Source organism: Macrobrachium rosenbergii, chromosome 49 (assembly GCF_040412425.1).
Source record: "Macrobrachium rosenbergii isolate ZJJX-2024 chromosome 49, ASM4041242v1, whole genome shotgun sequence".
Taxonomy (NCBI): Eukaryota; Metazoa; Arthropoda; class Malacostraca; order Decapoda; family Palaemonidae; genus Macrobrachium; species Macrobrachium rosenbergii.
The window spans coordinates 23,134,541-23,146,105 of record NC_089789.1 but is presented as its reverse complement, the minus strand read 5'-3'; the positions used below and the strand labels follow the sequence as shown (position 1 = coordinate 23,146,105).

Sequence of the window (11,565 nt, the reverse complement as noted above, 5' to 3'; positions counted from 1 at the left end):
AACCAAGGACATATCAGCCTCTTATATAGGTTTAGCATTGGACAGAATATCAGAGAAGGCAATAACTAGCAATAAATTACAAAGCAGTGCAGGCAAATCATCAGAGTGATTGGTTGTTTTACAATTTTTTACGGTAATATTTACAAGTGAGATCGCCGAGAAAAATATTGATGGTCATTTTGTCGTATGTGGGTATGTTGCGTAGTTATTATTTTATAAACTTATTCTTGTTTTTATTATTTTATAAACTTATCCTTGTTCTCGTATGGCTAAATACATGAGACATAACAACCTTGAGGACGTATATTTGCAATATTTAGGATGTGAATATGAGTTATAAGAAACATTTTTGATGCTGAGATTTAAGAGAAATAGGGCAGATAAACCAGAAAAACTAGGAAAATTGGTGACACAAAGGAAACTAGTGTTTAGAGATGCCAGTCCCGCTGAGTAGCTTCAAATTTCTGAACGAAAGTAAATTAGTTTTTCAGTGCGGTCATCTAAAATAGTGATTTCTTTACTTATACATAGTCTCTCTCTCTCTCATCTCTTAGGTATATTTTGTATTCCCTACAGTACCTGAAACTCTCTAAATTATTATATACACAGTATATTATATATATATATATATACATATATATATATATATATATATATATATATATATATATATATATACATATATATATATATATATATTATTACTCACCTTTTCATCTGAATTGAAGGAACTGGACAGGAAATGATGGATTACTATCTTTACTTTATTCGTGAATCTTTTACAGTTATTCTATCGGTCAGCAACAGGCACACACACACTAATTTAGCAGTGCTTCTGATCTACGCACTTTTCCATATAACAATTTCCTAGTGTGAAATCTCTGAGAAAGTGTACGTAATTACGAAGTTATTGGCATCTGTCCTCTGGTCTACATATATATTAGGTATTTAGCGTAAGGACGCACCTCCTCTCAGTGCCTGACTAGAATCCGGGTAATGTTATGGACACTTGCACCAACTTTCTTGTGATCATGTTTCCCCAGATAGCTTCTTCTTTCCGTTTCTTCTTTCTTTCCTTCTCTCTCGGGAGATGCTTCTCGCACTCTTCTTCTCACCGGCCTCTGAGGTTTGCCAAATGGATGCTGGATTCCCGCATTTGAAAAACAAGATGGGTGGGGAAAAAGGAAAAAAGAGTGGAAAAAGATAGTTGGGAGAGGAAAATACGAAATCTCGCTTTCGACGCTCATCACGTCAGATTGTCAAGAGGGGGATGCCAGTTGTGCGTAAGAATTCTCCCGCCACTTTCCACACCATTCTTACATTTCTTCACATATGCGCCATAAGGATTCCTAAATGTAGAGCAGCTCCATTCCAGTCTTCTCGCTCACTTCTTTTTGCTGAAAAAAGAATTGAAAAAAAAAAGAAACTGAAAAAAAGTCTTGGTTTGCCTAGCTCTGGACAAATCGTTAGACGAGAGTGGTTTAGCAGCACAACTTTTGCCCTTAAAAGTTACAGCCTATGTACATTCCCAGATCCCCAGATATGCTTTAGGCGTGAAGTCTCGCTCCCGTACCTATCCCTAGGGCCTTGAGTAACTTCCTTGGTGTGTGATGAGAGGAGCTGTCCACGCGTCACTTACCCTTAAACCCAACGTGTCCAAAATGCCCAATGACGAGCTATGACGGTTCCCCCTCTAGGGATTAACAGAAAATGGAATGTAAAAAATTAGACGGCTTTCATGGGAAACTTGGTTGTTGAAGAAAGCGTGTTCATTCTCTCTCTCTCTCTCTCTCTCTCTCTCTCTCTCTCTCTCTCTCTCTCTCTCTCTCTCTCTCTCTCATTTATTTACGTGCATTTTAATAACTCAGGTGAAGATATGTATGTATGTATGTATGTGTGTGTTCAAAATACCTAAAAATCGACAGACATATCCATATTTCTTTTTCATTCTTCACATATCATGTTGCTAACATCTTTTCTACTCATTTTTCCAATGTTTAAATTAATTCTTTGAAATGAATTTGCCTACTGGCATTTGAACTTTTCAGTCTAGCATTCACCTTGTTTTTTAACCCACAATTCATATTGCTACCAAGTTAATCATTTACATACTAAAAACCTATATGAATGACAAAAAAATGAAGACAATGGAAGCCATGCTTTCATAATAATAATAATAATAATAATAATAATGATAATAATAATAATAATAATAATAATAATATCCAACACTGTAACTGTCTTCATCCGTCTCCAAGGAATCTTGTGATCACAAAGGGCGCTATAAACTACAACACTTTTTCCGGTCCCTTTCATAAAAAAGAACATGTAGCCAATTGAAGAATATACTGTATGTCAGCTTTTAGTGTGATGATTAATATGACTAACAGAAATGCACGCACGCGCGCGCACACACACACACACACACACACACACACACACACACACACACACACACATATATATAGTCTCTCTCTCTCTCTCTCTCTCTCTCTCTCTCTCTCTCTCTCTATATATATATATATATATATATATATATATATATATATATATATATATATATATAGAAAATTTGAGGGTCTGATTGCTGCTGTTAGTATCGTAAATCTTTTGGGGTGAAGTTGGTAGACCTTTAGGCTATCTTTCTTCTGCTAGGTTGCTCCCCTAGGGGGATAGTGCCGTCATTGCACCTCATGTGGTGCTCTGTAGGCATTACTTAAGGGGCTTTGTAGCGTCCCTTCGCCCCTTAGCTGCAACCTCTTTCGTTCCTTTTACTGTACCTCCGTTCATATTCTCTTTCATCTATCTGACTTTCCACCCTCTAACAATTGTTCCATAGTGCAATTGCGAGGTTTTCCTCCTGTTACACTTTTCAAACCTCCTTACTGTCAATTTCTGTTTCAGCGCTGAATGACCTTTTAGGTCCCAGCGCTTGGCCGTTGGCATAAATTCTACATTCTATTCTATTCTCTTCTTCAGCCAGGTTGCGACGTACCTATGCATTCGGCGGCTGTTAAACATTCTCTCTCTCTCTCTCTCTCTCTCTCTCTCTCTCTCTCTCTCTCTCTCTCTCTCTCTCTCTCTCTCTCTCTCTCTCTCTCTAAGGGTTATGCTTTTTCTGGGCCAAACCTGAAGAGCCACAATAGACCTTCAGCCTCTTAAAGAGAGGGAGATTTTGATAATCATAAAAACAGAAGCAAGAAGAGAATTCCATAACTTCGTTCACAAAATCGGGACTGGAATACAAATGGACATTAGGTTGTCTGTCCTATTGCCCTGTACTCTGAGAAAAGAAAAATTAATTAACAGGGTTACTTTTGGGGGTTTTAAGCGCTAAGTAACACCTACCATTCTTTGAGTCAAAAGCAGATAGACGTTTAATTCATTACGGAACAGGTGTGCGAGAGACACGAGGTCAGGTAAGGTCGGCAGGAAATGTAAGAAAATTTAAATTATAAAGTGGGAAGAGGAATGTGATAGTGTTCATGGAGGAGAATTGTGAAGATTATTGAGCACAGATTAATAATGAGACCCGGTCTGTAAAGGGGTGACAACTCGTCTGTAAAGTGAGGTTGAAGTTTGTGTGATGGTTTGTTGACAGTGAAATGATTGGTTTGTCGTAAAAACATGAGAGGGCCATCTCTCAGTGCTTTGTTAGTGCATTTATGTCGGAAATAAAATCATCAGAAGAGCTTACGAAAACGCTCCAGATTTGAAGAGGATGAAAAGATGTTAATAGATGATGGTTTGGCTGATTATTGAAGCAAAAGACACTGCAAGTAGTTAGTGATGGTAAATATGTGGATAGGTTAGTAGAAAAAGTTGTATGAGTACATTGTTTACAGTTGCTGACATTAAGATGAAACATCTTCAGTGATAATTATCGAAAAGAATACAGGCACGAGTTCCTGAGCGGAGTAAACTTTGGGAGATGAAGCTTAACCCTTCTAAAATTCAAAGTATGATAGTCGATCCTCTGCACCCAAATTTACATTTAGGCCTAAATGGTACGGTTTTAAGTGTCGGTGATTTCTAAGATTGAGGTGTAACTTTTGATAAGTAATTGACCTTTGAGAGGCATATGCGTAATACTGCTCAATCTGTTTCTCAGAATGTTGGTATCTTGCGAAAATGTTTTAGAATGCTTCGTTCTGAAACTATTATATCTGTTTTAACTCTTTCTTCCTTGTTCGGAGTAGGCCTGCTGTTGTCCAGTTTGGTGGTCTTCCTGTGCTGCCTATCATCTCGAACCCGTGGATAGAGTTATGTCATTGGTCAAGTTTATTTTGTCACCTCATTAATATTGACCTATGGCATCAACGTAAATTGAATCCATTATAACATCCCCAGAACTCTTCTTTACTTGGCCTAGTTGTTTTTGCCCGCAACACTAAGCACGCTGCTGTTGAGTAGTACCGGGTTTAATACTACTCAGTTTGCTGGTAGTTTTTTTTTTTTTGTGGCTGCAACTAAAATGTAGATTACTTTGCCTAGTGTAGTTGTGGAATCGTTTGATCTCAAAATGTTTAAGCGGGAACAAATTCATTCCTGCTTTATGCTGACGTCTCCAATTAGGCTTGTCGGTGTTAATTGCCACTCCCTCCGTTATTTATCTCGTTTTCCTGTAACGTTTCTCTGAAGGCGTATTTCCCTTTGGAGCCCTCTTAGCTCTGTTGGCTCTGTTCATAAGGGTTTTCAGATGAGTTTTCAAAGAAAGGAAGAACACCATCATTAATATCTGTTTGACTGAAGATCTCATTTATGTAATTCTCTATATAATAGAAATTTTAATTGGTAATTTAGGGTAGATGTGCAAAAGATCCAGAAATGCTAATGTATTTGATATTCGCAATAGCTACGCAATTAAAATCTTGCATTTTGCACATACTGTGCATAAGACTTGTACATAAAACTGTGTGAGTGATAAACAACCTACATTTCAACAGATTGCATACAGTACTTTACTATGACCTTTTAGTAACGTTACTGTTAAAATACAAGTATAGAAAACGTGAAAAGCGTAAACTGCTCGGAAGAAAATAGTATCCGTGATCAAAGATTCGAGGGTACTCTCAAAATCCCGCAAAGTTAAAGACTTCAGTAGGCTATAAGGTAATCAGTTCTGTTTTTGGTGTATTACACCTATTTTCGTTGACAGTTATAGCCAGATACAAAAAATCTATAATTCTTAACAGTTTTTCATGACCACCAACGGTAACTATAACCTCACTATTAGCACCTCGGACAATGTGTCCGATTGCTTGAAATGGAACCGATGTTGTACTTGATTTCTAGTTTTTTTTTTTTTTTTTTTACTTTAGTGATAATATTTATACAATGAAGAGTGTTGTTTCTTCTTGCTATATTATGATTAACCTTTTTTTAAATGTTTACACACTGTGACGTAAACTTAGGACTCCCATACAAGGTCGTTCAGATAGACAATTGGAGAACCATTTGACTGAGGCAAATCGTCGGTCTATTTACAGTATCTTACTTCATTTTTTAAACACCTGTGTATCCATTACATTTGGTGCTTAAGAGTTTAGGGAATAGTTTATTTTATAATATATTCGCCCATCAAACCTCTTCGTATTAAAAAAAGTAAGCTGATGTGGCGGACTCCAGGAAATATATTCCAGCTTTTCACCAGGTTTATCTCGTTTTCCTTTCTGTTTTCAAGTGAGTGAAGGAAAAGGAGAGGAAACTGAGGAAAACAGCACGAGAATCAAGAAGCTGTAGAATGAGGAAAAGAGAAATATGATGAAGATGATGATGATGATGAAGGTGATGAAGGAGATGAAAGGGGTTAAGAAAATTATGGAAGAGAGAGAGAGAGAGAGAGAGAGAGAGAGAGAGAGAGAGAGAAGACGTCCAAGCTATCAAGACTTCCAAGTGCCATGTGTCGAGAGCTCAAACCTTAGCAAAAGTAACTCGGGCAATTACAGAGCGACGCCTAGGAAAGAGCTCTAATTTTCCTTGGAAACTAACGAGGATCCACATTCTAACCCTTCTGCGTATGAGATGTAATAATTTGTTCACATTCACATACAGGAAGTGAAATAGGAATGAAGGGGTCTAGGCTACTCTGATTATCTCTCTCTCTCTCTCTCTCTCTCTCTCTCTCTCTTGACCTTTAAACTTTTTTCTTTTATATTGCATTTTCGAACTATCCTCAGATCTGTCTCCTCAGAGAAGAAGAACCATTGGAAAGAGACGATGAAATTAAATATTAAAAAAGCTATTGGAATTCTAGGCTGATTTCATTTTCCAGCCAATACAACTTTTATCAATTTACTATAATATTAGGACTAAGTTTTCTCATATCCACTGACATGCTATTATGTAATATTTTCAAGAAATTTATATAGATATAATTCAGAATGTCTTTCACTCACATTCCTAAGCATAGTTTTAAATAAAAAAAATCGGACTTTTCCAGAGCGGAAAATTATATCATCGGTGCCCCTCTCCATGAGGTTATACAGTCTAGTGAACTCCATGAAAATGATTCATAATCATTGCTTCATAATAAATCTAGTCGAGATATAGTATAATTTAAAACGTTCCTGAAATGTTGATCTCTCTCTCTCTCTCTCTCTCTCTCTCTCTCTCTCTCTCTCTCTCTCTCTCTCTCAATTGAAACACAAAGACGATATTTACTGAAATTTTAATCCATAAATGTTTACTTGTGCTTTGCTATGTATTTTGAAATTTCAACAAAATTTGCTCAAAGCTTTGAAAATATATAGATTTAACTTTGCTCAAAGAGCTTTACCATCTGGTTAATTCAAACTTTACTTTAAAAACGAGCAAAATGATAAAATGAGGAGAATTATTCTTATATCTTCAGTTAAGAGAGAATGAAAAACAGGGATGGCTGTATTTAAGGCTGTTTGGGAAAAAGGAAGTAAGTTGCGGTAAATAAATCGTATTTTAATTAGAGTGGAGGAAAGCCATGGTAAGCACACTTGATATTGTATTTCATTTCATAAATTCTGAAAAACCTTTTGAAGATAATAATATCCATAGTTGTTAATGAGGAGAGGTGGGATTCTTAATTGTGGATATTCTCTTTGTAGTTTTCAGTGTATTGTATGACAAACGCATAGATTTAACGATATACATTTTCATGGCTAGGGCTCAGATTTAAATATTGTATGAGTCATGGCACGAGATATTTATAAATGATCCAACCTTATCATGTTTCTGTGATGTCACTAATGATCGTCTGTTTCATATTTTTTCAGTCTGTCTGCCTGCTTATTTTCAAGATTTATGTTTTTCGGCAGGAATCGTAGCCATGATGCTTCCTTTGATGTGGACTTTGCGACAGCTTCTGGTTATGACTATGTATTAAATTTGTTCGACTAAGGAATTCTGTCATCTGCGCCTAGTCATCCCTACACCAGTGATAAAAGACAAGTAGGTTGCTTTGCTCTTATTTGAAAAGTTACATGTTTCCTTATAAAACTGAAGAACGTTTTGCTTTATACACGCAGTAACACATACACACAAACACATATTTAAAAAGAATATATATATATATATGTATGTTTGTATGTATTTATATATATATATGTATATATATATATATATATAATACAGGCATATACATATGTATGACTATGTATGTATACATATTATATATATATATAATTATAAATACATATATATATATATATATATATATATATATATATATATATATATATATATATATATATATATATATATATATATATATATATGTATATATTTATATATATAGTTTGTGTGCGGAATCATTGATATTCATTTCTCTGTGGTTGATACAAACCAAAGAATTATCACTTATTCAAAGTTAAGGTTGTACAGAGTAAAAGATTCTTCGCGAATATTTCGCTGTTCATACCTTGATATGAATTGATGTATTTGTTATGGTTTCCGACAAATGTAAATTATCATCCTTATGTATAGACACATTTAACAATAGACGCAGTCCTAGAGATTAAGTGAATATAAAAGGCCAAGATGGTGCCGTTGTATGTTAAGCAGTTTATTTACGTCATACTGTTTAATGTTTTCCAACCTTCTTCCATATGGCCTCCTTTCCCTTCATAGACATGAATGGCTCCATCGGGCATTCCTCCTCATGCTGTGAGGAGTTTGGTTGTATCAGCAGAGTTGAATGGTTTTTACTGTCCCTATTCAAAATTAGCGAATGTCACCCAGGAACTTTGGTACCCACGCCTGCGCAGGTTCTGTTACTTCTGTAAAGACTGTAAGGTTAGCAGTCACCATTTGGCATCCATTTCCACACACACCTCCTGTCGCTTCCCAGCTTACCTGATCGATAGGCTTACAGGTCTCCTTGTTACCCTACCGCGACCGGAGAGTATTGTGACGAAAGGTCCTTGTGAATTGAAAGGAGGAGCACCTCTTGAAGGCGGAAGGCTCGAGGGAGACGTGGTTAGGATTATCACCTCATTGATTAAAATCTGTCACCAAAACTGCCGTAAAAATTGTGCAGTTTTTGATGAATTGAGAGTGAGAGTATTGAAAAATATTGGTCTAAAAATGCTGAAGTTCAAACATACGCGGCACACAATTTAAAGATTCATATTTTGACATGTCAGTGAGTGCAAAAACTTAAAAAAAATTATTTAAGATGGTGATAACAAAAGAGAAACGTGAATAAGAGATATGAAAGAAAACTGGATTCAAAAGAGGAAATAGGCGGAGTTGAGTTATTAGAAGAAAATAGAGCGCTAATTAGATGGGAAGATGCCAGTAAAGGAAAGATGGCATTTGAATGGAGCCGTGAGTAACAGGGAAATGCAACTTTCTGGATAGACAGATAAATAGAGATGGAAATCACACTACTTCAGATAGATGGATAGATAGATAGATAAAAAAAGTTAAGTATACCTTAGTTTTACCAGACCACTGAGCTGATTAACAGCTCTCCTAGGGCTGGCCCGAAGGATTAGACTTATTTTACGTGGCTAAGAAACAACTGGTTGCCTAGCAACGGGACCTACAGCTTATTGTGGAATCCGAACCACAGATAGATAGATAGGTAGACAGATAGTTAGATAGGTAGAAATTAATATCAGATCATGTGTGTGTATGTGTGTGAGAGAGAGAGAGAGAGGAAAAGAGAGGCTGGGAAAGAGCAATCAATAGTTTTAAATTAATTTTCAAGTAACGAAAGTTTAGAAAAATTACGTATAAATATGTGGCTCGCCAAAAAGCAAAATGATAATTTTAATAAACAACACACGGCTCCATGAATTTTCTTCAACTTGTCGCTTTGCTAATAAAAAAATGACAATCTTTTCACACCTACGAAAAAGCGTAGGATCAATTGGAAAAGTGCTGAAAAAGAGTTGGTTGTAAGAGGGGTCAAGGCGCGTGTAATTCCCAGATGAAAAATGATCTCCAACAAACTTTTCATATTGGAGTAAATTGCTGAAGTTCTAGCCAGCACACCACCACTTGGGGGGAAGTTCGGGAAGTTTTTGCTTTACATTTAGTACGTCGACTTTTGACGCCTACCGTCAATGTAGAACCTTCCATGCTCTCTCTCTCTCTCTCTCTCTCTCTCTCTCTCTCTCTCTCTCTCTCTCTCTCTCTCTCTCTCTCTATGTGCTTCTGCTTGTCTGTTAGTCCGTTATTGAATACTTCAGCATTTGACAGCTGTGTGTAAATCTTTAATCAGTAGAACGTGCAAAGCTCCTTCTCCCGTGAATAAAACCATTTTATAAAATGTATGAGAAGTAGGTCACATCCACGTGTTTGGTTTGACATTATGTGTTACTCCTGCGTTCTGTAGGTGTCTCATTTTGAGCACCTGTCCTTGCACGTGCACACAAACACATACACGTGTATATATAATATAATGTGTGTGAGTGTATGTGTGCATGTAAGTTTGTGTCCGTTAATTAAGCTATTCATGTCTGTTTATCATTATCATAGAATAATACTATTCTGATATTATTAATGAAGATACCTGTCACGTTCCGTTTCCAATATGTTGAAAGTCTTTTGCTTATTTAATTTGTATTTTTAAAATCCAGTTAAATTACTTTAAACATAAATCTGCTTTGAGGTTTCATAAAAAATTCTTGACAAGTTTCAAACCAAATTGTCTTCGTACCTTTCTCACTCTTTTACTTTTTGAGGTCACTTGCCTCATTGTAACCAACTGCAGCTTGCAGCAGTCGACTACTGCAAAGGTTCGTTGCAAGTTTCATTAACACTTAGTGCGGATAGCTCAGGCTGACCTGACTACAGCGTTATCTGCTAAGCATTCTTATCAGCACAAATTATAGGAGATTCTTAAAAAAATCGGAGTTTACACTGCCCTTTTCTGTTAAAGAAAATTATGCTTCACAGATAAACCAGAAAGTATGAGGATAATGGTAGTTCGTTTAGAAAGAATGTTAGGATTGATTTTTTCTTTTTAATTGATTTTGCCCCCCATTGGTTAACCTCATGCTGAACACCCTTCTTTCAGCCGGGCCAGTGGTCTGTTATGAATAACAGGTTTACCTAACATCCTTATAAAACGAATAACTGTACATTCTGAGGATCAAGAAGAGTATTTGTTTTACAAATAAAAGTAACATTTTATTTTAGTCCATTCATTGTTTAAAGTGTTACATCATACAATTCTCTACAGTTTTACAAAGCATTGAGTTAAGTGTATCTATTTTTTTGTCTCTGTGAGTGCAAAATAGAAAGTGCTTCGTGTAACTGGAAGGTATATGTGTAATAATAGTACACGTACACACGCGCGCACTATATATATATATATATATATATATATATATATATATATATATATATATATATATATATATATATACATATATGTATACATACATATATATATATATATATATATATATATATATATATGTGTGTAAAATTAATACACCTACATTATGCACACGCGCATATATATATATATATATATATATATATATATATATATATATATATATATATATATATATATATATATGTACATAATGTAGGTGTATTAATTTTACACACTATATGTATATATATAATTACATATATACATATATATATATATATATATATATATATATATATATATATATATATATATATATATATATAATATTGTCAACATGTACCATGTTTCTGTGCGTAATTGTACGTGACAACGAATATGTATATGCATGTGAACGTTTATGTGCCAAAATGTACACTGATCATGTTATTGTTATAGAATACAGTTCCATACAACATCAAATCTTTCAAAGTAAATAAACACATGGAGTTGGAAATGTCAGTTGACGTTATGTACAGCCAAGAAAATCACACGTACAAAAGTGACATTATAATATTTTCATATCTATATTAACCTAAAGGGGGTCTTTTACAACAGGGTTTCATGTCCGGTTTCTAACTTTGGTCATTTTTCCAAGTTATAATTTATTATAATAAGCGAAAATGGAAAATATAACTCATATCAGGATTGCAGATGTCATATTAGGATATAAGAAAAGAAGCGATATGTTGATTTTCGTATTTGATATACAAGTGAAC

At 35.1% G+C, this 11,565-nt stretch overlaps 1 long non-coding RNA gene across 1 annotated transcript in view; it reads left to right on the top strand.

Moving 5' to 3' along the window:
- LOC136832159 (uncharacterized) overlaps positions 1-11,565 on the top strand; it is an 89,895-nt gene that overhangs the window by 58,959 nt on the left and 19,371 nt on the right. Inside the window, exon 5 of the long non-coding RNA XR_010851103.1 lies at positions 7,293-7,425. This is a non-coding gene — a long non-coding RNA (uncharacterized lncRNA). The remainder of the gene's footprint in view (positions 1-7,292; positions 7,426-11,565) is intronic.